Source organism: Ranitomeya imitator, chromosome 6 (assembly GCF_032444005.1).
Source record: "Ranitomeya imitator isolate aRanImi1 chromosome 6, aRanImi1.pri, whole genome shotgun sequence".
NCBI classification, from domain to species: Eukaryota; Metazoa; Chordata; class Amphibia; order Anura; family Dendrobatidae; genus Ranitomeya; species Ranitomeya imitator.
Genome location: NC_091287.1, coordinates 532,544,592 through 532,567,770, shown reverse-complemented (window position 1 = coordinate 532,567,770; position 23,179 = coordinate 532,544,592).

Sequence of the window (23,179 nt, the reverse complement as noted above, 5' to 3'; positions counted from 1 at the left end):
CCTCGTTTTATTGGTCCTTACAAGATATTGGAAATCCTTAATCCTGTATCTTTTCGTCTGGATCTTCCTGTGTCGTTTGCTATTCACAATGTATTTCATAGGTCCTTGTTGCGGCGGTACGTTGTGCCTGTAGTTCCTTCTGCTGAGCCTCCTGCTCCGGTGTTGGTTGAGGGCGAGTTGGAGTACGTGGTGGAGAAGATCTTGGATTCTCGCCTCTCCAGGCGAAGACTTCAGTACCTGGTCAAGTGGAAGGGCTATGGTCAGGAGGATAATTCCTGGGTGGTCGCCTCTGATGTTCATGCGGCCGATTTAGTTCGTGCCTTTCATGCCGCTCATCCTGATCGCCCTGGTGGTCGTGGTGAGGGTTCGGTGACCCCTCACTAAGGGGGGGGTACTGTTGTGAATTTGCTTTTTGGCTCCCTCTAGTGGTTACTAGTTTTTTGACTCTGGTTTTTCTGTCTTTCCTTTTATCCGCACCTGGGTCGTTAGTTAGGGGCGTTGCTTTATAAGCTCCCTGGACACTCAGTTCTATGCCTGGCAACGTAGTTATCAGAGCTAATCTGCTGTGCTCTTGTCTACTGATCCTGGTCCGGTTATTCAGCTAAGTCATTTACTTTGCTTTTTGCTATTTGTTTTTGGTTTTGTATTTTTGTCCAGCTTGTTCCTAATCTGTATCCTGACTTTTGCTGGAAGCTCTAGGGCGCTGGTGTTCTCCCCCCGGACCGTTAGACGGTTCGGGGGTTCTTGAATTTCCAGTGTGGATTTTTGATAGGGTTTTTTGTTGACCATATAAGTTACCTTTCTATATTCTGCTATTAGTTAGCGGGCCTCTCTGTGCTAAACCTGGTTCATTTCTGTGTTTGTCATTTCCTCTTACCTCAACGTTATTATTTGTGGGGGGCTTCTATCCTGCTTTGGGGTCCCTTTCTCTGGAGGCAAGAGAGGTCTTTGTTTTCCTCTACTAGGGGTATTTAGATTCTCCGGCTGGCGCGAGTCATCTAGGATCAACGTAGGTTGACCCCCGGCTACTTCTAGTGTTGGCGTTAGGAGTAGATATATGGTCAACCCAGTTACCACTGCCCTATGAGCTGGATTTTTGTATCTTGCAGACTTCCACGTTCCTCTGAGACCCTCGCCATTGGGGTCATAACAACTATATGGCACAGCTTTATATGGCACATCTATGGGGCAATAATGAATGGTGCAGAGCACTATATGGCACAGTTTTATATGGAGCATCTATGGGGCAATAATGAACGGTATGGAGCATCTATTTTTATTTTTGAAATTCACCGGTAGCTGCTGCATTTCCCACCCTAGGCTTATACTCGAGTCAAAAAATTTTCCCTGTTTTTTGTGGCAAAATTAGGGAGTCGGCTTATACTCGGGTCGGCTTATAATCCAAAGAAGGTAGAAGAAACGCAATAGCACTCACCGATCTGTGGCAGTTTAAACGTCCTTTATTAGAACATGCAGCAAGCAATTTTCATGGCTCAAGGGAGGGAGTGAGAGGAGGAGTGCGACAGGCAAGACGACGACGGCAGTTTCGCGCTAACACCAAGCGCTTCCACGGGTTTTCCCTGTTTTTTGTGGCAAAATTAGGGGGGTCGGCTTATACTCGGGTCGGCTTATACTCGAGTATATACGGTAATTATTTATACCCTTTCCCTTTTAGACCCAGGATGCCAAAAATTTGCACGGTTTGTTTCTAGCAAATTCAGAACAGTTGGCAGATAAGGCCACAGAGGACAGTGGAGCAGACAAAAGCTGTGAGGTTGCCACCTTATCTGATAGCTGCATAGTATAGACACATTGACCCTGATTCCAGCGATGTGTCACTTAGGCAGGTTTCACATTTGCGTTGGGCAGAGCTGTTGAGGACTGCGTAGTTCCTCCTTTAAGCTCCGCCCACTGCCGCACCTCTTCCGTTCAGCTCCGCCTATGTCGGCATGAGTCCTGCGTGCCTATCTTTAACATTGGGTACGCAGGTCATGCGAATGTATGCGGATGCCTCTAAATGCGTAGTTTTGACGCTGCGCCGAACTGCATCGAACATATTGCATTTTGCTGCTGTCGGCGCAGCGTCAAAACGACAAATGCGGAAGCAGTGGGCGTGGCTTAACGGAGGAACTACACAGCCCTCTGCAGCTCTGTCCAAATGTGAAACTATCCTTACTGGGCTGCTTGCTGTAGGTTTGATAAAATCACTATATTATCAGCAGGAGATTATCAATGGAGGACTAGTAATACTGCTAACAGGTGGTCCTTCCACACCTTCATCACTGATTGGCAGCTTTCTGCCTATGCATAGTGTATTGAGAAAGCTGCCAATCAGTGGTGTGGGTGGGGTAATGCGGAGCTCAGCATTCCAAGCTCTGCTAGATCTGCAGCATATAGAACAGTGATTTTTATCAAAACTACAGCAAGCAGCCCAGTAAGTGACACATCACTGGAATCAGCGTCTCTGCTCCTACATCGTGCTGCTCTCAGGTGAGTTAGCAAAAACCCAGTGACATATCCCCTTTACAGTGCACGTTTAAGACATGGTGTCAATACTCCAGAGAAACTATGGCATTGGTGTGAAAAGGCTGTCACCTACTCTCCGGACAGGACCATACGGAACTAACCAGAACAAGTAAAGTTGCAGGAGGGAAGAGTTCAAATGCCATTGATGACGGAGTTCCTGAATGTAAAGGGGCTGTGCGTGAAACCGGAACAGGTGTTAATGCCAGAGAGGTGAAGACGTGCACAGTAGAAGACACTGCAGCCACAGCGTGACAGGCCTAAGCAGGAAGTGGAGCGCCCACCAGGACCGTGGGACACTCGCCACCGGGTCATCACAGGTCCTAAAGGGGTGGTCACAGTGGCAGTGACCCGGTGCGTGGCCCTGGGCGTCCAATAAAATATGAAAAAGGGGAATAGAGTTTATGGGATAAGTGTTCGTGATGCCACCGGTGGTACTCGGCCAAGGATGGCCGACGCTGCTTAAAGGGGTCCACTGGGGATGATGGTATTGCAGCAGAGGTGCTATAGCTCCCCACAGGTAGAGCTTAGTCCCCAGGGCTCCCAGTGCAGTTGGTAAGAGATGATAGATGTTGAGATACAGGAAAGAATTGGAGGACACAGGGTTGCAGTGTCTTTACTATATGATTAGTTTTTCATACTCTTTTATGGATTTATGGAAGAAACTGACCAGCTGGTGTCAGGGGGGAGGTGTCCCTCTACAAAAAATGGGCGCTTGAGGGTGAGAGAAGCCAACACCTGTGAAGTGGCGTGCTCTCCACTGTGGGGCCACCTAATCCCAGGAGTGAACTTAGACTTTCCATCAGTACAGTGTTATCCAGTTCAGGGCCGGGCCATTTATTCCTGTTACTGACCAGGGACAATTTTTTTTTTAGACATTTTTTCTTGCTTGGATAATCAAATCATTTTTCAATCTTTTTTTTTCATGATTGCATCTAATTTTTACGTTATTGTCATAGTCTTTTTTTAAATATGTTTTTTTACGTTGTCCGGTAATATCAGCGGGAAAATGAAGGCGTTATTTGTCTGTTTTTCAATTTTTTTTATAACCACTGTTACAGAACCCCCAGCACCAAGAATATGTTATACAGTATATATTATGTATAATAGGTTCCATGTGAAATGCATCAATCCACAGGCTGCGCCCCGGGTCAGATGGGACAAGATATTCTCCTTTTGACCTCCCCCACCTTTGTAATTCCCACAGTAAATATCAGCTCCTGCCCCCTGCGGCTATTGTAATGTATGTCTGGCCTGCTTTTTCTACTGGCCTGCCCTCTGTATCTGTGTTATATATTCTGTGTGCTGTGAATAAAGTGTGTTCTTTTAGACTCTCACGTAATCAAGGAATTCCAGGCAGCGTCCTTCATTCAGAATCCAGCAAAACCAGAGTGGACCTCCTGAAACACGGGGTGGTACTGAAGGAGGTACCCCAGCTTGGTAGAACCCGTTACAACCACAAAGAACAACTAAAATAATTTTTAAACACACTTTTTTTACAGGGGCAAGTTTAGTAATGGCAATATGGATTTCCCTGCATTTTATTTATTTTTCATTTATTTTGCATATCATGTTCCTAATAATACCAATAATAATTTTATTTATATAGCGCCAACATATTCCGCAGCGCTTTACAAATTATAGAGGGGACTTGTACAGACAATAGACATTACAGCATAACAGAAATCACAGTTCAAAATAGATACCAGGAGGAATGAGGTCCCTGCTCGCAAGCTTACAAACTATGAGGAAGAGGGGATACACGAGAGGTGGATGGTAACAATTGCTTTAGTTATTCGGACCAGCCACAGTGTAAGGCTCGGGTGTTCATGCAAAGCTGCATGAACCAGTTAACTGCCTAAGTATGTAGCAGTACAGACACAGAGGGCTATTAACTGCATAAAGTGTATGAGAACATGATGCGAGGTGTTATGATAAGGTAATTCAGTACCACAATGGACATAGAAGTCAGAGAAAATACACAGACCTGACAATAACCCAAAAACATAGAACGAGCTCTGAGACGTGGGAACTCTGCTGACCGCAATCCCTAATCCTCTCCAACCACACTAGAGGCAGCCGTGGATTGCGCCTAACACTCCCTATGCAACTCGGCACAGCCTGAGAAACTAGCTAGCCTGAAGATAGAAAATAAGCCTACCTTGCCTCAGAGAAATACCCCAAAGGAAAAGGCAGCCCCCACATATAATGACTGTGAGTTAAGATGAAAAAGACAAACGTAGAGATGAAATAGATTTAGCAAAGTGAGGCCCGACTTTCTGAACAGAGCGAGGATAGGAAAGGTAACTTTGCGGTCAACACAAAACCCTACAAAAACCACGCAAAGGGGGCAAAAAGACCCTCCGTACCGAACTAACGGCACGGAGGTACACCCTCTGCGTCCCAGAGCTACCAGCAAGCAAGAAAACAATATTAAGCAAGCTGGACAGAAAAAAATAGCAAACAAAATAGCAAAAGCGGAACTTAGCTATGCAGAGCAGCAGGCCACAGGAACGATCCAGGAGGAAACAGGTCCAATACTAGAACATAGACTGGAGGCCAGGATCAAAGCACTAGGTGGAGTTAAATAGAGCAGCACCTAACGACATCACTACATCACCTGAGGAAGGAAACTCAGAAGCTGCAGTACCACTCTCCTCCACCAACGTAAGCTCACAGAGAGAATCAGCCGAAGTACCACTTGTGACCACAGGAGGGAGCTCTACCACAGAATTCACAACAGTACCCCCCCCTTGAGGAGGGGTCACCGAACTCTCACCAGAGCCCCCAGGACGACCAGGATGAGCCATATGAAAGGCACGAACAAGATCGGGAGCATGGACATCAGAGGCAAAGACCCAGGAATTATCTTCCTGAGCATAACCCTTCCACTTAACCAGATACTGAAATTTCCGTCTTGAAACACGAGAATCCAAAATCTTCTCCACAATATACTCCAACTCCCCCTCCACCAAAACCGGCTCCACCAAAACCGGGGCAGGAGGATCAACAGATGGAACAATAGGTGCCACGTATCTCCGCAACAATGACCTATGGAATACGTTATGTATGGAAAAAGAATCTGGAAGGGTCAGACGAAAAGACACAGGATTAAGAACCTCAGAAATCCTATACGGACCAATGAAATGAGGTTTAAACTTAGGAGAGGAAACCTTCATAGGAATATGACGAGAAGATAACCAAACCAAATCCCCAACACGAAGTCGAGGACCCACACAGCGTCTGCGATTAGCGAAACGTTGAGCCTTCTCCTGGGACAGGGTCAAATTGTCCACTACATGAGTCCAAATCTGCTGCAACCTGTCCACCACAGTATCCACACCAGGACAGTCCGAAGACTCAACCTGCCCTGAAGAGAAACGAGGATGGAACCCAGAGTTGCAGAAAAACGGCGAAACCAAGGTAGCCGAGCTGGCCCGATTATTAAGGGCGAACTCAGCCAAAGGCAAAAAGGACACCCAGTCATCCTGATCAGCAGAAACAAAGCATCTCAGATATGTTTCCAAGGTCTGATTGGTTCGTTCGGTCTGGCCATTAGTTTGAGGATGGAAAGCCGAGGAAAAAGACAAGTCAATGCCCATCCTAGAACAAAAGGCTCGCCAAAACCTCGAAACAAACTGGGAACCTCCGTCAGAAATGATATTCTCTGGAATGCCATGTAAACGAACCACATGCTGGAAGAACAATGGCACCAAATCAGAGGAGGAAGGTAATTTAGACAAGGGTACCAAATGGACCATCTTAGAGAAGCGATCACAGACCACCCAAATGACTGACATCTTTTGAGAGACGGGAAGATCTGAAATAAAATCTATAGAGATATGTGTCCAAGGCCTCTTCGGGACCGGCAAGGGCAAAAGCAACCCACTGGCACGAGAACAGCAGGGCTTAGCCCGAGCACAAATCCCACAGGACTGCACAAAAGAACGCACATCCCGCGACAGAGATGGCCACCAAAAGGATCTAGCCACTAACTCTCTGGTACCAAAGATTCCAGGATGACCAGCCAACACCAAACAATGAACCTCAGAGATAACTTTATTCGTCCACCTATCTGGGACAAACAGTCTCTCCGCTGGACAACGATCAGGTTTACTAGCCTGAAATTTTTGCAGCACCCGCCGCAAATCAGGGGAGATGGCAGACACAATTACTCCCTCTTTGAGAATACCCGCCGGCTCAGATAAACCCGGAGAGTCGGGCACAAAACTCCTAGACAGAGCATCCGCCTTCACATTTTTAGAGCCCGGAAGGTACGAAATCACAAAGTCAAAACGGGCAAAAAACAGCGACCAACGAGCCTGTCTAGGATTCAACCGCTTGGCAGACTCGAGATAAGTCAAGTTCTTATGATCAGTCAAGACCACCACGCGATGCTTAGCTCCTTCAAGCCAATGACGCCACTCCTCGAATGCCCACTTCATGGCCAGTAACTCTCGATTGCCAACATCATAATTTCGCTCAGCAGGCGAAAACTTCCTGGAAAAGAAGGCGCATGGTTTCATCACCAAGCAATCAGAACTTCTCTGCGACAAAACAGCCCCTGCTCCAATCTCAGAAGCATCAACCTCGACCTGGAATGGAAGCGAAACATCTGGCTGACACAACACAGGGGCAGAAGAAAAACGACGCTTCAACTCTTGAAAAGCTTCCACAGCAGCAGAAGACCAATTGACCACATCAGCACCCTTCTTGGTCAAATCGGTCAATGGTTTAGCAATACTAGAAAAATTGCAGATGAAGCGACGATAAAAATTAGGAACTTTTGCAGACTTTTCAGAGATGTCGGCTGAGTCCAATCATGGATGGCTTGGACCTTAACAGGGTCCATCTCGATAGTAGAAGGGGAAAAGATGAACCCCAAAAATGAAACCTTCTGAACACCAAAGAGACACTTTGATCCCTTCACAAACAAAGAATTAGCACGCAGGACCTGAAACACCGTTCTGACCTGCTTCACATGAGACTCCCAATCATCCGAGAAGATCAAAATGTCATCCAAGTACACAATCAGGAATTTATCCAGGTACTCTCGGAAGATGTCATGCATAAAGGACTGAAACACTGATGGAGCATTGGCAAGTCCGAATGGCATTACTAGATACTCAAAATGGCCCTCGGGCGTATTAAATGCAGTTTTCCATTCATCGCCTCGCTTAATACGCACAAGATTATACGCACCACGAAGATCTATCTTGGTGAACCAACTAGCCCCCTTAATCCGTGCAAACAAATCAGATAACAACGGCAAGGGGTACTGAAATTTAACCGTGATCTTATTTAGAAGGCGGTAATCTATACAAGGTCTCAGCGAACCATCCTTCTTGGCCACAAAAAAGAACCCTGCTCCTAATGGCGACGATGACGGGCGAATATGCCCCTTCTCCAAGGACTCCTTCACATAACTCCGCATAGCGACGTGCTCAGGCACAAATAAATTAAACAGTCGACCTTTTGGGAATTTACTACCAGGAATCAAATCGATAGCACAATCACAATCCCTATGCGGAGGTAGGGTATCGGACTTGGGCTCATCAAATACATCCCGGTAATCAGACAAGAACTCTGGAACCTCAGAAGGGGTGGATGACGAAATAGACAGAAATGGGACATCACCATGTACCCCCTGATCAAAATGTCATCCAAGTACACAATCAGGAATTGATCCAGGTACTCTCGGAAGATGTCATGCATAAAGGACTGAAACACTGATGGAGCATTGGCAAGTCCGAATGGCATTACTAGATACTCAAAATGGCCCTCGGGCGTATTAAATGCAGTTTTCCATTCATCGCCTCGCTTAATACGCACAAGATTATACGCACCACGAAGATCTATCTTGGTGAACCAACTAGCCCCCTTAATCCGAGCAAACAAATCAGATAACAACGGCAAGGGGTACTGAAATTTAACCGTGATCTTATTTAGAAGGCGGTAATCTATACAAGGTCTCAGCGAACCATCCTTCTTGGCCACAAAAAAGAACCCTGCTCCTAATGGCGACGATGACGGGCGAATATGCCCCTTCTCCAAGGACTCCTTCACATAACTCCGCATAGCGGCGTGCTCAGGCACAGATAAATTAAACAGTTGACCTTTTGGGAATTTACTACCAGGAATCAAATCGATAGCACAATCACAATCCCTATGCGGAGGTAGGGTATCGGACTTGGGCTCATCAAATACATCCCGGTAATCAGACAAGAACTCTGGAACCTCAGAAGGGGTGGATGACGAAATAGACAGAAATGGGACATCACCATGTACCCCCTGACAACCTCAGCTGGACACAGACATGGATTTCCAATCTAATACTGGATTATGGACTTGTAGCCATGGCAACCCCAACACGACCACATCATGCAGATTATGCAACACCAGAAAGCGAATAACCTCCTGATGTGCAGGAGCCATGCACATGGTCAGCTGGGTCCAGTACTGAGGCTTATTCTTGGCCAAAGGCGTAGCATCAATTCCTCTTAATGGAATAGGACACTGCAAGGGCTCCAAGAAAAACCCACAACGCCTAGCATACTCCAAGTCCATCAAATTCAGGGCAGCGCCTGAATCCACAAATGCCATGACAGAATAAGATGACAAAGAGCAGATCAAGGTAACGGACAAAAGAAATTTTGACTGTACCGTACCAATGGTGGCAGACCTAGCGAACCGCTTAGTGCGCTTAGGACAATCAGAGATATCATGAGTGGAATCACCACAGTAGAAACACAGCCCATTCTGACGTCTGTGTTCTTGCCGTTCAACTCTGGTCAAAGTCCTATCGCACTGCATAGGCTCAGGTTTATGCTCAGATAATAACGCCAAATTGTGCACAGATTTACGCTCACGCAAGCGTCGACCGATCTGAATGGCCAAAGACATAGACTCATTCAGACCAGCAGGCATAGGAAATCCCACCATGACATCCTTAAGGGCTTCTGAGAGACCCTTTCTGAAAATAGCTGCAAGCGCACCTTCATTCCATTGAGTGAGTACTGACCACTTTCTAAATTTCTGACAATATACCTCTATCTCATCCTGACCCTGACACAGAGCCAGCAAATTTTTCTCTGCCTGATCCACAGAATTAGGCTCATCGTACAGCAATCCGAGCGCCAGGAAAAATGCATCGATATTACTTAATGCAGGATCTCCTGACGCAAGAGAAAATGCCCAGTCCTGAGGGTCGCCACGTAAAAATGAAATAATGATCCTATCTTGTTGAACTGGGTCACCAGAGGAGCGAGGTTTCAAAGCCAGAAATAGTTTACAATTATTTTTGAAACTCAGAGATTTAGTTCTATCTCCAAAAAACAAATCAGGAATAGGAATTCTAGGTTTTAACATAGAATTCTGAACCACAAAGTCTTGAATATTTTGTACTCTTGCCGTGAGCTGATCCACACATGAAGACAGACCTTTAATGTCCATTGCTACACCTGTGTCCTGAACCACCCAAATGTCTAGGGGAAAAAAAAGGCAAAACACAGTGCAGAGAAAAAAAAATGGTCTCAGAACTTCTTTTTTTCCTCTATTGAGAATCATTAGTACTTTGGGCCTCCAGTACTGTTATGATAAGGTAATTCAGTACCACAATGGACATAGAAGTCAGAGCACATACAGTGACCTGACAATAACCCAAAAATATAGAACGAGCTCTGAGACGTGGGAACTCTGCTGACCGCAATCCCTAATCCTCTCCAACCACACTAGAGGCAGCCGTGGATTGCGCCTAATGCTCCCTATGCAACTCGGCACAGCCTGAGAAACTAGCTAGCCTGAAGATAGAAAATAAGCCTACCTTGCCTCAGAGAAATACCCCAAAGGAAAAGGCAGCCCCCACATATAATGACTGTGAGTTAAGATGAAAAAGACAAACATAGAGATGAAATAGATTTAGCAAAGTGAGGCCCGACTTTCTGAACACAAAACCCTACAAAAACCACGCAAAGGGGGCAAAAAGACCCTCCGTACCGAACTAACGGCACGGAGGTACACCCTCTGCGTCCCAGAGCTACCAGCAAGCAAGAAACAATATTAAGCAAGCTGGACAGAAAAAAATAGCAAACAAAATAGCAAAAGCGGAACTTAGCTATGCAGAGCAGCAGGCCACAGTAACGATCCAGGAGGAAACAGGTCCAATACTAGAACATAGACTGGAGGCCAGGATCAAAGCACTAGGTGGAGTTAAATAGAGCAGCACCTAACGACATCACTACATCACCTGAGGAAGGAAACTCAGAAGCCGCAGTACCACTCTCCTCCACCAACGGAAGCTCACAGAGGGAATCAGCCGAAGTACCACTTGTGACCACAGGAGGGAGCTCTGCCACAGAATTCACAACAGCGAGGACCCTGATTAAGGTTGTTAAGGGTTTTTTTTTTTTTAATGGGCCACACAGGGATAGTTAGGTTAATGCGTTGAGGCAGTAGGCCAATCTGAACAAATGCGTTTTTAGGGCACGCTTAAAACTGTGGGGATTGGGGATTAATCTTATTAACCCCCTTATAAGATCATAAGATCTTAAAAGACCTTTGGGGGGCATTTTAACACTTATATACAGTATATATTTTTTAATCTGTCTTCCTTTGTAACTGGGACTGGTATAGTAGCCCCAGTTACAGTGGAAATTCAGCAACTTAGCTACTAAACAGACCTGACCAACTCTCTTAGGATCCAGCAGCTACTGGTCTCTTCCTTCACCTAGTGATCACATGACAGTTGGGTCCAGAGGAGGAAGCACTGTTAGTTCTTCCTAGGACAGTATGCAGAATGCTTGTTTGCGTAAATGTCAATCAATAAGGAAGAGTTGGTAATAATCACCATTGCCTTTCCTATCGGTAGTCCATCTGTATGTGATGGCCGGCTCCCTGCTCCCGATGTGGCATGATCTTGTGCAGCTGCTCTACTATGCAGCGAGGTTGAAGAACGCTACCGAAGAGCAAAATGTGGACCACTCGGATGTTTACAGTCTGAGGGATGTCGTAGTAGTTTAAAAGACATGTCTGCCTTCCTCATGTAGGGAACCATTTACAATTGAGCCATATATCATGTTAGCCTTAAAAAAAAAGTCCTATCACCAGGTCAAAATGGGCTACTTTTTGCTCTTATTATATTTCCACTATTCCGAGTATGCAGTTGTTTTTTTTTAGTTTGTTTTTTACAGTCCGCCATACGGTTTCAGATATTTGAGTCTTTTAATTTACTAATAGTTTTATGGTCTGTACCTAGGGGGCGTGGCTCAGAAGGTTATTTGGGGGCATGTCTTTAGACTGCTCTGCATAATTAACCTGTGAAAACCACCCCCTTGGAAAAGACAATATAAAATAGGACTAACTAAAAAAAATCCCATATCACTGGAACCGTATGGCAGATTTGCACAAAAAAAACAAAATGCTCAGGGGAAGATCAGTTATAAAAGAAGAACAGAAATGAGCCAGTTTTGACCTGGCGATAGGTCTTTTTTAAAGAAGTGCATGACACTTGTACCATCTTTCCTAGGATGCTTCATAGCAAAGCTGGGGGAATGTTACTGTAAAATTAGGATGATCTGTAATTCAGGAGCCTGGAACAGCAGGATTACAATCCCTGCAGGATCGGGGAACAAGGAACAGACATAAGTGAACTGTGCTTGTAAATGGGGTTTAACTATCGTCCTCACTGAAAGCATAAAACCTCCTGTTGTTAATAATGCCGGCTCTTGTCAATAATTCATCTCCTAATTCATTCATTTTCAAATCATTTTTTGTAGAGAATTAATTTTTTTTGCCTCTTTATTCTTCATCTTGTTTTAATCTAAGCTGGTAACAGCGGGAAGGGTACAAAAAAATGTTATTTGGTCGCCAGGAGTTTGTTTTCGGTATCAACCAGAAATCCCATCATCACATTAATAGCAGTGCGACAAGAAAAAGCCTCATGATGCTGTAGAGAGGGTAGAGAAAAGAAACATGTCTACTTTGCGTAAGAAAACGTTTTTCAAAATTTTAAGGGTTCATTGCACCAAGGCACTATCCTGATAGTGTAGGACCGACCCCGATCTCTGGACCGTAAGGGCTCATTCAATTATCCATTTTTCGCGTTCAAGTTTTATCCATATTTTTCATCAATAGCACTCATACCTACTATAGTCTATGGCAGTGTTCCCCAACTCCGGTCCTCAAGAGCCACCAACAGGTCATGTTTTGAGGATTTCCTTAGAATTGCACAGGTGATTGAATGCTTGCTTGTCCCGGTGATGCAATTATCACCTGTGCAATACTAAGGAAATCCTGAAAACATGACCTGTTGGTGGCTCTTGAGGACCGGAGTTGGGGAACACTGGTCTATGGGGTTGTCCACAATTCCGACCTAGCAGGTCCACGTAAAATCGTGGAGACTAATCCATTGCTGAGCTAAGTGTCGGATCAGAATCTCCAATGAAAGTCTATGGGTCATGGACCTCCATGTTCTGTCCATTTTTTCACGGACTGTAAGATAGGGCAAGGTAAAGGAACTTTTATTTTTCTCATGCGAGGAAAAACTGATGAAATTTGTAGGTGAAAAAAATGGTCTTCTGAAATAACCCTAACATAGTCATTTCCTTACCACATCATTATTTTATCAGTTAAAGTACGGTAGTTCAATCTATGTCACAGAATACAATTTATGACCAAAAATATCTAAACCCCGTCCTAATTATTGAGCTCAGGTGTTTTTCCAACCTTTATTACAAACAAAAAAGCACTAGAAATAACCTTCACAGTCAGCTTATCCCGAAGGAATTCAATTGCACGGAGACTGCGGTGCGCCAGGAGATTCCAGCAGCAGGAGATTCCGATAAGATTCAATGATTTATTAGAAAAATATACAGATGTCAAATGCAACCAAAAACCACCACCACCACGTTACAAAAAATATATTAAAATGTCAGGCAAATGCGTTTTAGACACATGTCCTTAATCATTGCACTGATTAATGACATGCATCCAAAATGCGTTTGCCTGACATTTTAATATATTTTTTGTAACGTGGTGGTGTGTTGTGAATTCTGTGGCCAAGCTCCCTCCTGTGGTCGTGAGTGGTACTGCGGCTGGTTCTGTCTATGAGCTTCCTTTGGTGGATGAGAGTGGTACTGCGGCTTCTGAGTTTCCTTCCTCAGGTGATGGGGTTAAGTCGTTAGGTGCTGCTCTATTTAACTCCACCTGGTGCTTTGATCCTGGCCTCCAGTCAATGTTCTAGTATTGGTCTTGCTTCCTCCTGGATCGTTCCTGTGGCCTGTCTATCCTGCATAAGCTAAGTTTTGCTTGTGTTATTTTTGTTTGCTATTTTTTCTGTCCAGCTTGCTATATTGGTTTTTCTTGCTTGCTGGAAGCTCTGAGACGCAGAGGGAGCACCTCCGTACCGTTAGTCGGTGCGGAGGGTCTTTTTGCCCCTCTGCGTGGTTGTTTGTAGGTTTTTGTGTTGACCGCAAAGCTATCTTTCCTATCCTCGGACTATTCAGTAAGTCGGGCCTCACTTTGCTAAATCTATTTCATCTCTGTGTTTGTATTTTCATCTTCTCACAGTCATTATATGTGGGGGGCTGCCTTTTCCTTTGGGGAATAAAAATCTTGAACCAGGAGACGGAGGTCCAAGTGGAGGAGATTAAGGAGTAGTGGTGTTGGGCATAGCGGTGTAGGGTGGAGACGTGGAGGAGGAGGTAGTCAACACTGTTTTTAGTTTTTATTTGTTTGGGTGTATTTTTTTTTTAAATTTGGAGAGGTCTCCATAGGTTCCACCTGGACCAATCACATCATAAAGCCAGGTCCACACCACTGTGACGTCACGAAAGAGTCAGCTGTCACACCTAGTAAACAACAGTGTTCTCCACGCAGGCAAACTCCATGCAGTTTCTAAGCAGACATAAATTACCTAAAAGAGGAGCACTATAACAAACACAGTGAGTATCAGTGCATACGATTCATTTCAGATAGCATTAATGGATCACAATATAGCGGTATCGCTACGTATGGGCACAAAACACACCAACACCCATGAAACCACAGGCAGGGTAGTAATCTGTACCCATTAGGTCCACACTAACAAGGGACCTCAGCAGACAAGGAAAATGAGCGATGCAGAAATATATTTACATAGAAGCAGAATTATGTTAAATTGACAATTAGAATTTCCAAAGATACCCCATCTTCCCTAAATTCAATAGAATAAATAACTAGGGGCAATATTGTCCAAAATACCAATCTAAACCCTGATTTTAAAATAAATAGGATAAATGAAATCACATCATTCAGATCCAGTGGTTTCACGCTTTTGAAATGGAAAATCCACTGGGCCTCCTTGTGTAAAACTCTATTGTCAAAATACCCTTTTCTTGGGGAAGGACGGACGACCTCCATTCCCTGAAATCTCAAACAGCGGGCATCACCTCCATGGTGTAACCAGACGTGCCTCACTACTGACTTATCTTCTTTCCTATTAACATCTCCAACATGTTCCAAAATCCGTCTCTGAAATTGGCGAGTGGTCTTTCCCACATAATTTAACGGGCATGGACATGTAATGAGATGTACAAGACCTTGTGTCTTGCAGTTGACAAAGTCTCTACAAAAATACTTGGAACCAGTCGAGAAACTTAAAAATTCTGGTCCAGGATGAATGAAATCACATGCCTTACAAGTCCCACAACTGAAGGTTCCTTTTGGCATTGATCTATTCAGCCATGTCATTGTTGGTACTACCGGTTTAACATGGCTGTGTTCCAATCGATCTTTTAAGGTACCGTCACATTTAGCGACGCTGCAGCGATATAGACAACGATGCTGATCGCTGCAGCGTCACTGTTTAGGTCGTTGTGTGGTCGCTGGAGAGCTGTCACACAGACAGCTCTCCAGGGACCAACGATGCCGAAGTTCCCGGGTAACCAGGGTAAACATCGGGTTACTAGGTGCAGGGCCGCGCTTAGTAACCCAATGATGTTTACCCTGGTTACCATTGTAAAAGTTAAAAAAGCAAACAGTACATACTTACATTCCGGTGTCTGTCACGTCCCCCGGCGTCAGCTTCCCTGCACTGTGTCAACGCCGGCCGGCCGTAAAGCAGAGCACAGCAGTGATGTCACCGCTGTGCTTTACGGCCGGCCGGCGCTGACACAGTCAGTGCGGGAAGGTGACGCCGGGGGACGTGACAGACACTGGAATGTAAGTATGTACTGTTTGTTTTTTTTAACTTTTACAATGGTAACCAGGGTAAACATCGGGTTACTAAGCACGGCCCTGCGCTTAGTAACCAGATATTTACCCTGGTTACCAGTGAACACATTGCTGGATCAGTGTCACACACGCCGAACCAGCGATGACAGCGGGTGATCAGCGACCAAATAAAGGTCCTGATCATTCCCAGCGACCAACGATCTCCCAGCAGGGGCCTGATCGTTGGTCGCTGTCACACATAACAATTTTGTTAACGATATCATTGCTACGTCACAAAAAGCAACGATATCATTAACTAAATCGTTATGTGTGACGGTACCTTTAGATTCCTTCCTCCTCAAAATGTGATGGAGGGACCCTCTGTCTCCAATATCTGGATTGAATTTCAGTATTGGCCAATACAGATTAAGAAGATCTTTTACTGTTAAGAAACAAGGTAATTTGGCGGTCATTGTACAGGCACAGCATCATGTATGGGCTCATGTGTGCCAGGCTGCCCAAAGGCAATGACAAGCTGTCATTGGTGGGAGGTGTATGGTCTGTGTCCTTTCTATTGTCTGTGTCCTCTGTATCCCTCCCGCCAGGCTCCAGTGATGTTTGTGAACTGTTTTGACTGCCACCCTGCTGTGAAAACAGTTCCTCCTCCTCTTCCTCATCCTCCAAAACTGACCCCTGGCTGGACAGTTGTGTACCTGGCTGTTGTTTGTACAGGAACCCACCTCCGAGCCATGTGTGGATGACTGGACTGATAATGACATGAATGATCCCACTGTCATGATCCAGACTGGGTTTTGAGTCCTGTCTTTCCTTTTCCCGGTCTGATCATGTCAGGGGGTAACTTTTTTCAGCCTCAGTCTGGTCTCAGGATTGCTATTTATCTCCAGCTGCATCCTTCAGGCGGTGTCAGTTATAGCTTCTGCCTACGGCGTGAGTAGCTGACTCTGGTTATATCCCGATTTGTCCTGCTGCGATTCCTGACTGTTCCCGTGTCTGTTTATTCCCATCCCCCTGTTTCGACTCAGTGTTTTCCCTTCGTGTTTGAACTCTCTGGTACTTGACTCGGCTTTCACTCTGACCTGACTCTGTCTTTTGCTCCTGGTACTTCTGCTTCCATCTGGTATTGACCCTCTGGCGCGTCTCTTACTCTGAGTTGATTTTCCCCTTGGTACTATGTTACTCCCCTGGTTTTGACGCAGCTTGTTTGTCTACCCTGTTGCCACCTGGTGGTGGCCTCGCTGCAGCACTGCAGGTCTGCTGTGGCAAGTGTTGCAGTCTTCCCTCCACTCTACTGCCATCTAGTGGAGCGTGCATCTACCTGCATGGCTGCGGCGTGACACCCTGTTCCTCCTTCTCTCACTCCTCTGCCACCAAAACATCCATCATCGCCATGTATTTTGTTGTTATTTACATTAATAAAGTTCAAATTGTATATATTTTTCTGGGAGTTCCCTATTTTTTAGCATGCATCTTTTTTGCTTCTATTTACGCAGAATGTCCTGTCATCTTCATGCTCCAGAGGCATTTGCTTTATTTGGGTGCTTAGCAGGTACAGGTCGACCACATCCCTTCCCTGCAGCAGCTACACAACCACCAGCATAACCACACCCACATCTACTATTTGATGGTCTCCTCCAAAAAAAGTGCACAGTAGAGAAGAGAGAGAAAATGCCCAACAAATTCTAACACTGTTGGGGTACTCTGTACCAGGCTCTGTTAGGGCACTCTGCAATGGACATTGTTAGGTGCTCTACACCAAGCTGCATTAGGGCACTCTACACCAGGCTCTGTTAGGGTACTGTGCACCAGGCTGTATTAGGGCACTCTACACCAGGCTCTGTTAGGGTACTGTGCACCAGGCTGTATTAGGGCACTCTACACCATGCTCTGTTAGGGTTCTCTGCACCAGGCTGCATTAGGGCACTCTACACCATGCTCTGTTAGGGTACTGTGCACCAGGCTGTATTAGGGCACTTTACACCATGCTCTGTTAGAGTACTGTGCACTAGGCTCTATTAGAACACTCTGCACCAGGCTCTATTAGAACACTCTGCACCAGGCTCTGTTAGGCACCAGGCTCTGTTAGGGTACTGTGCACCAGGCTGTATTAGGGCACTTTACACCATGCTCTGTTAGAGTACTGTGCACTAGGCTCTATTAGAACACTCTGCACCAGGCTCTATTAGAACACTCTGCACCAGGCTCTATTAGAACACTCTGCACCAGGCTCTATTAGAACACTCTGCACCAGGCTCTATTAGAACACTCTGCACCAGGCTCTATTAGAACACTCTGCACCAGGCTCTGTTAGGCACCAGGCTCTGTTAGGGTACTGTGCACCAGGTTCTATTAGGGCACTCTGCACTAAGCTCTGGTAGCGTACCAGACTCTGAATAAAATGGCGATGACACCTGTGATCCGGTGTTTATACTTGTTGGCATGGCTGTGATGGTTCCGGAAGTGCCCACAGCCTAAAAGTTTGCTGATTGGCTGTGCTGCAGCGTTTCAAGGAACTTTATTCGGCATCCGAACCCGAGCAGTACATTGTTTGGTGTTCAGCATAGTGTCCAGTACGAACCGTGAACTTTACAGTTCATGTCGCTACTTATTTTATGGGCACCTCTTCTGTCAGCTGATAGGAATGCTAGGAGTAGACCCAGAATCTTATGATGTTGATGGACTAGAGTTTCACTTTCCAGGGAAGTAGCACTTGATTGGAATTCACAGCCCTATTAAGGATCTTTGAGAGGGGGTTTATGCATATATGTTTTTCTCAGCTGTATTTTCTTCCCCCTATTTCCATGTTTCAGCGATACGTTGGGTGAAATAAGTGCTGTGTTCAGGGTATAACCCATATTCATTGTATATTATGGTCTTCTGTGTACAGCTTAACCCTTGCAAGGACCTATATTTAGCTCATTTGAGCCTTTTGATTTGCTACATATATGGTTGCCGTATTTGGTATTTAAACTATATATATATACTATGTATTTACATATTATTAGCAATCTGTGGCAGTTTAGTCTCTCTCAGTAAACTTATATTCAGCTCTTTTTGAGCTTAGAGGTGCTGTTCGTATAGATGCCACTTTTTGTATTTTCAAAGATACTTTATGGTATTATTGTTGGGGAGTTTTCTCAGGGGGTGGGCTTTATTATGAGCCATGTGGTACTGTGTACACCGCATGAAATCTCCACCTCTTCAAGGTATGATTCGCTACGGAGCAGGTAATAGTAGCGCTCACGTACTCCGATCTACCTTCTATGTGGCATGACCCGTGGAGTGCTACTGGCTGAGACAAGCACATGCTGGACGCCGCGTGGAGTCTCTACTAAGACAATGTGCAATTCAGTGCAGAGCGAATTGTGCTGATGCTCAGATGCTGCGATATGCCTTTAATATTATTGACCTAACTACCTTATTTTCCGGCGTATAAGACGACTGGGCGTATAAGACGACCCCCAACTTTTCCAGTTAAAATATAAAATCTCAAAAGTTGGGGGTTGTCTTATATGCCGGGTGTTGTCTTATAGGGTGGGTGCGGAGCAATCTGCGGTCGAAGTATATAGTGGGGGGGAGTGGTCCCGATGACGAGGTGAGGGAGCGCCTCACCAGGAAGGTGTAAGTGAAGTAAACTGTCAGTGTCTGGGATGCCAGGGTTATGCAAATAAGAGAGAGAGCGGTGCTGTGCCTAGAAAAACGCTCCTCTTTCACTCATCTCGCTCACCCTTGTATCCTATTATCTCCTTCTCTGCCTCTGCTTCACTTACACCTTCCCGGTGAGGTGCCCCCTCACCTCGTCATTGGGGTCGCTCCCCCCACAATATGCAGCGACCGCAGATTACTCCGCATCTGCCCTATAAGACGACACCTGGCGTATAAGACGATACCTGACTTTTGAGAAGATTTTCAGGGGTTAAAAAGTAGTCTTATACGCCAGAAAATACAGTACTTCACATCATTACCAACTATAGGACATGTGTCCCGATGCGCATTTCGATGGCATGGGGTCCCTCTCATTTTTTACAACCAGCCAAGCTAAAGCAGACATCTGAGGGCTAGTATTCTCAGGCTGGTAAGGGGCCTTAAATAGCAGCCCGAAGCTGCCCCAGAAAAAGTGTATCTATTTCTAATTCTGGCACTTTGCCCGGCCCTTCCCATTTGCCCAAGTGGGGTTAATATTTGAAGGGTTAATGTCAGATTTGTATTTTCAGGTGACATCAAGCCCACGGGCTGGAAATGGAGAGGCGTCTATAAGATGCCTATCCATTAGTAACACCATAGTCATATTGTAAATAATCACACAACATGAATAAAGTCCTTTATTTGAAATAAAAATATACTCCGTTTTACTTTTTTATTTAAAAATAAAAAACAAAGTTATAATCACTTTATGCCCATTCCATTAAAGCCCTGGTCCCCTGTAAAAAAAACTCCAGAAAATAATAAACAACAATAATACTCACCTAACGCCCATTACATTGAAACCCAGGTCTCCTGTAAAAAAACAAATATAAAAAACAAAGCCGATTGTATGTATGTGTGTGTGTATGTATCAAGCCACGCCCACTCAACATAGCCCCGCCCACTCCGCATAGCCACACTTAAAGCCCCGTCCACACAGCCCACTTTGTTAGCGTACACGGGCAGAAACACATTGACCTCGAAAGCCACCCTGCAAAACTCACCGACTGCAAGGTCACAGCCGCTGTGAGCTGCAATCAGGGCTGCCGCCTTCAGAGTATCAGTGCGTGGCAGGCACAGGCCACATCTAGCTCCGTCGTGTCTAGAATGAAGTTGCTCCTGTGAGGCATGATGTCAAGGGAAAGGGAGGAGCCTCATGGATTACACTCCTAACAGGAAGTTGCTGTGGACGTGTGAGGAGAAAATGAAGGGAGTGAGGGGAAAATGAGAGGAGCGAGGGGAAAATGAGAGGAGTGAGGGGAAAATGAGAGGAGTGAGGGGAAAGTGAGAGAAGTGAGGTGCTGCAGTATGAGGCTGTGTATAGAGAAGAGTGAGGCGCTGCAGGTAGAAGCTGTGTATAAAGCCACAGTCACACGTTCAGTAGGGTTGAGCGACCTTGACTTTTTTAGAGTCGAGTCGGGTTTCGCAAAACCCGACTATCTCAAAAGTCGGGTCGAGTGAAATCGGCCGATTATGACGTAAAGTCGGGATCGACCGAAACACGAAACCCAATGCAAGTCAATGGGGCAGCATAGTCGGCAATGAGTGGGGGCCAGGAAAACACCTAGAGTGCCCATTTTAATGGCAAAACCATCCATTCTTCTTAATGAAGCTTGTCAATCTTAATTTCCCTTATAATAATAGTTAGGCATTGGAAATTGGGGGTCATTTGGCTAAAGTTGTGGGGGGTAGGGCTGGTTCAAGTATTTAGTGGGCCCAGGTAATCTGGACCACCTCAGGGCAGTGGAGCAGGGAGATGTAAGTATTTAAACTTTGCAAGTGATGTGATCCTGAGCAAGCAGGGGGGGCCCACTCGTTGGCATTGGCACTGGCACAGGGCCCCTCAAAGTACGGCGGTGTGTTTGCACGGCGGGGCACCTCCCACCGGCAGCGACACTTTTGCGTACTATGAGGGGCCCTGTGCCAGTGACGTCGCCAATGAGTATTCCCCCCCCATACCTGATGAAGGAACCTGCACTTTCATCTGCACCTTCCTCTTTGTAAGGTGGTATGGTATGCTGGAAGGGGAACCTGACTTTCAGCAGGGTCACATTCTGGCTGTGTAGCGTGCACGGGGAATGTAGCGTTCTGGGTCAATGTACCAGCAGACTCATCTATCACTGGCTGGGCAATGGGCAGGATGAGGAGGAAACACAGATATAGGCCCAAAGAATAAAGTGGGTTAAATGCAGTTCAAAATTGGTAAGAGGATAAACCAGGGGGCATTGCTTTGTTCAGTGGAGGACAACTGTAATGAGAGGCTGACACAGAGAGTAGGCCCAAATCAGTAAGTAGTCTAAATGCAGTTCAAAATTGGCAACAGTAGTAAACAGGCGGCACAGCTTTGTTCAGTGGAGGAGAACAGCAAGGAGCGGCAGACACTGGTAGTAGGCCCCAACCCAACTAGTAGGCCAAATGCAGTCTAACATTAACAACTACTTAACGAGAGCCTGAAAATGGAATTTCAGGACAGGAAACCAGGAGAACAGCAAGACACAGCAGACACTGTTAGTAGGCCCCAACCCAACTAGTAGGCCAAATGCAGTTGTTCCATTTAAAAACTATTTAACGAGAGCCTGAAGATCAAAGCTCAGGAAAGGGAACCCGGAGAACACCTTGGAGCGGCAGACACTGGTAGTAGACCCCAACCCAAGTACTAGCCCCACTGCAGTTTGATTTAAAAACTATTTAACGAGAGCCTGAAGATCAAAGCTCAGGAAAGGCAACCCAGAGAACACCTTGGAGCGTCAGACACTGGTAGTAGGCCCCAACCCAAGTACTAGCCCCACTGCAGTTTGATTTAAAAACTATTTAACGAGAGCCTGAAGATCAAAGCCCAGGAAAGGCAACCCGGAGAACACCTTGGAGCGGCAGACACTGGTAGTAGGCCCCAATCCAAGTACTAGCCCCACTGCAGTTTGATTTAAAAACTATTTAACGAGAGCCTGAAGATCAAAGCTCAGGAAAGGCAACCCGGAGAACACCTTGGAGCGGCAGACACTGGTAGTAGGCCCCAACCCAAGTACTAGCCCCACTGCAGTTTGATTTAAAAACTATTTAACGAGAGCCTGAAGATCAAAGCTCAGGAATGGCAACCCGGAGAACACCTTGGAGCGGCAGACACTGGTAGTAGGCCCCAACCCAAGTACTAGCCCCACTGCAGTTTGATTTAAAAACTATTTAACGAGAGCCTGAAGATCAAAGCTCAGGAAAGGCAACCCGGAGAACACCTTGGAGCGGCAGACACTGGTAGTAGGCCCCAATCCAAGTACTAGCCCCACTGCAGTTTGATTTAAAAACTAATTAACGAGAGCCTGAAGATCAAAGCTCAGGAAAGGCAACCCAGAGAACACCTTGGAGCGGCAGACACTGGTAGTAGGCCCCAACCCAAGTACAAGCCCCACTGCAGTTTGATTTAAAAACTATTTAACGAGAGCCTGAAGATCAAAGCTCAGGAAAGGCAACCCGGAGAACACCTTGGAGCGGCAGACACTGGTAGTAGGCCCCAACCCAAGTACTAGCCCCACTGCAGTTTGATTTAAAAACTATTTAACGAGAGCCTGAAGATCAAAGCTCAGGAAAGGCAACCCGGAGAACACCTTGGAGCGGCAGACACTGGTAGTAGGCCCCAACCCAAGAACTAGCCCCACTGCAGTTTGATTTAAAAACTATGTAACGAGAGCCTGAAGATCAAAGCTCAGGAATGGCAACCCGGAGAACACCTTGGAGCGGCAGACACTGGTAGTAGGCCCCATCCCACGTACTA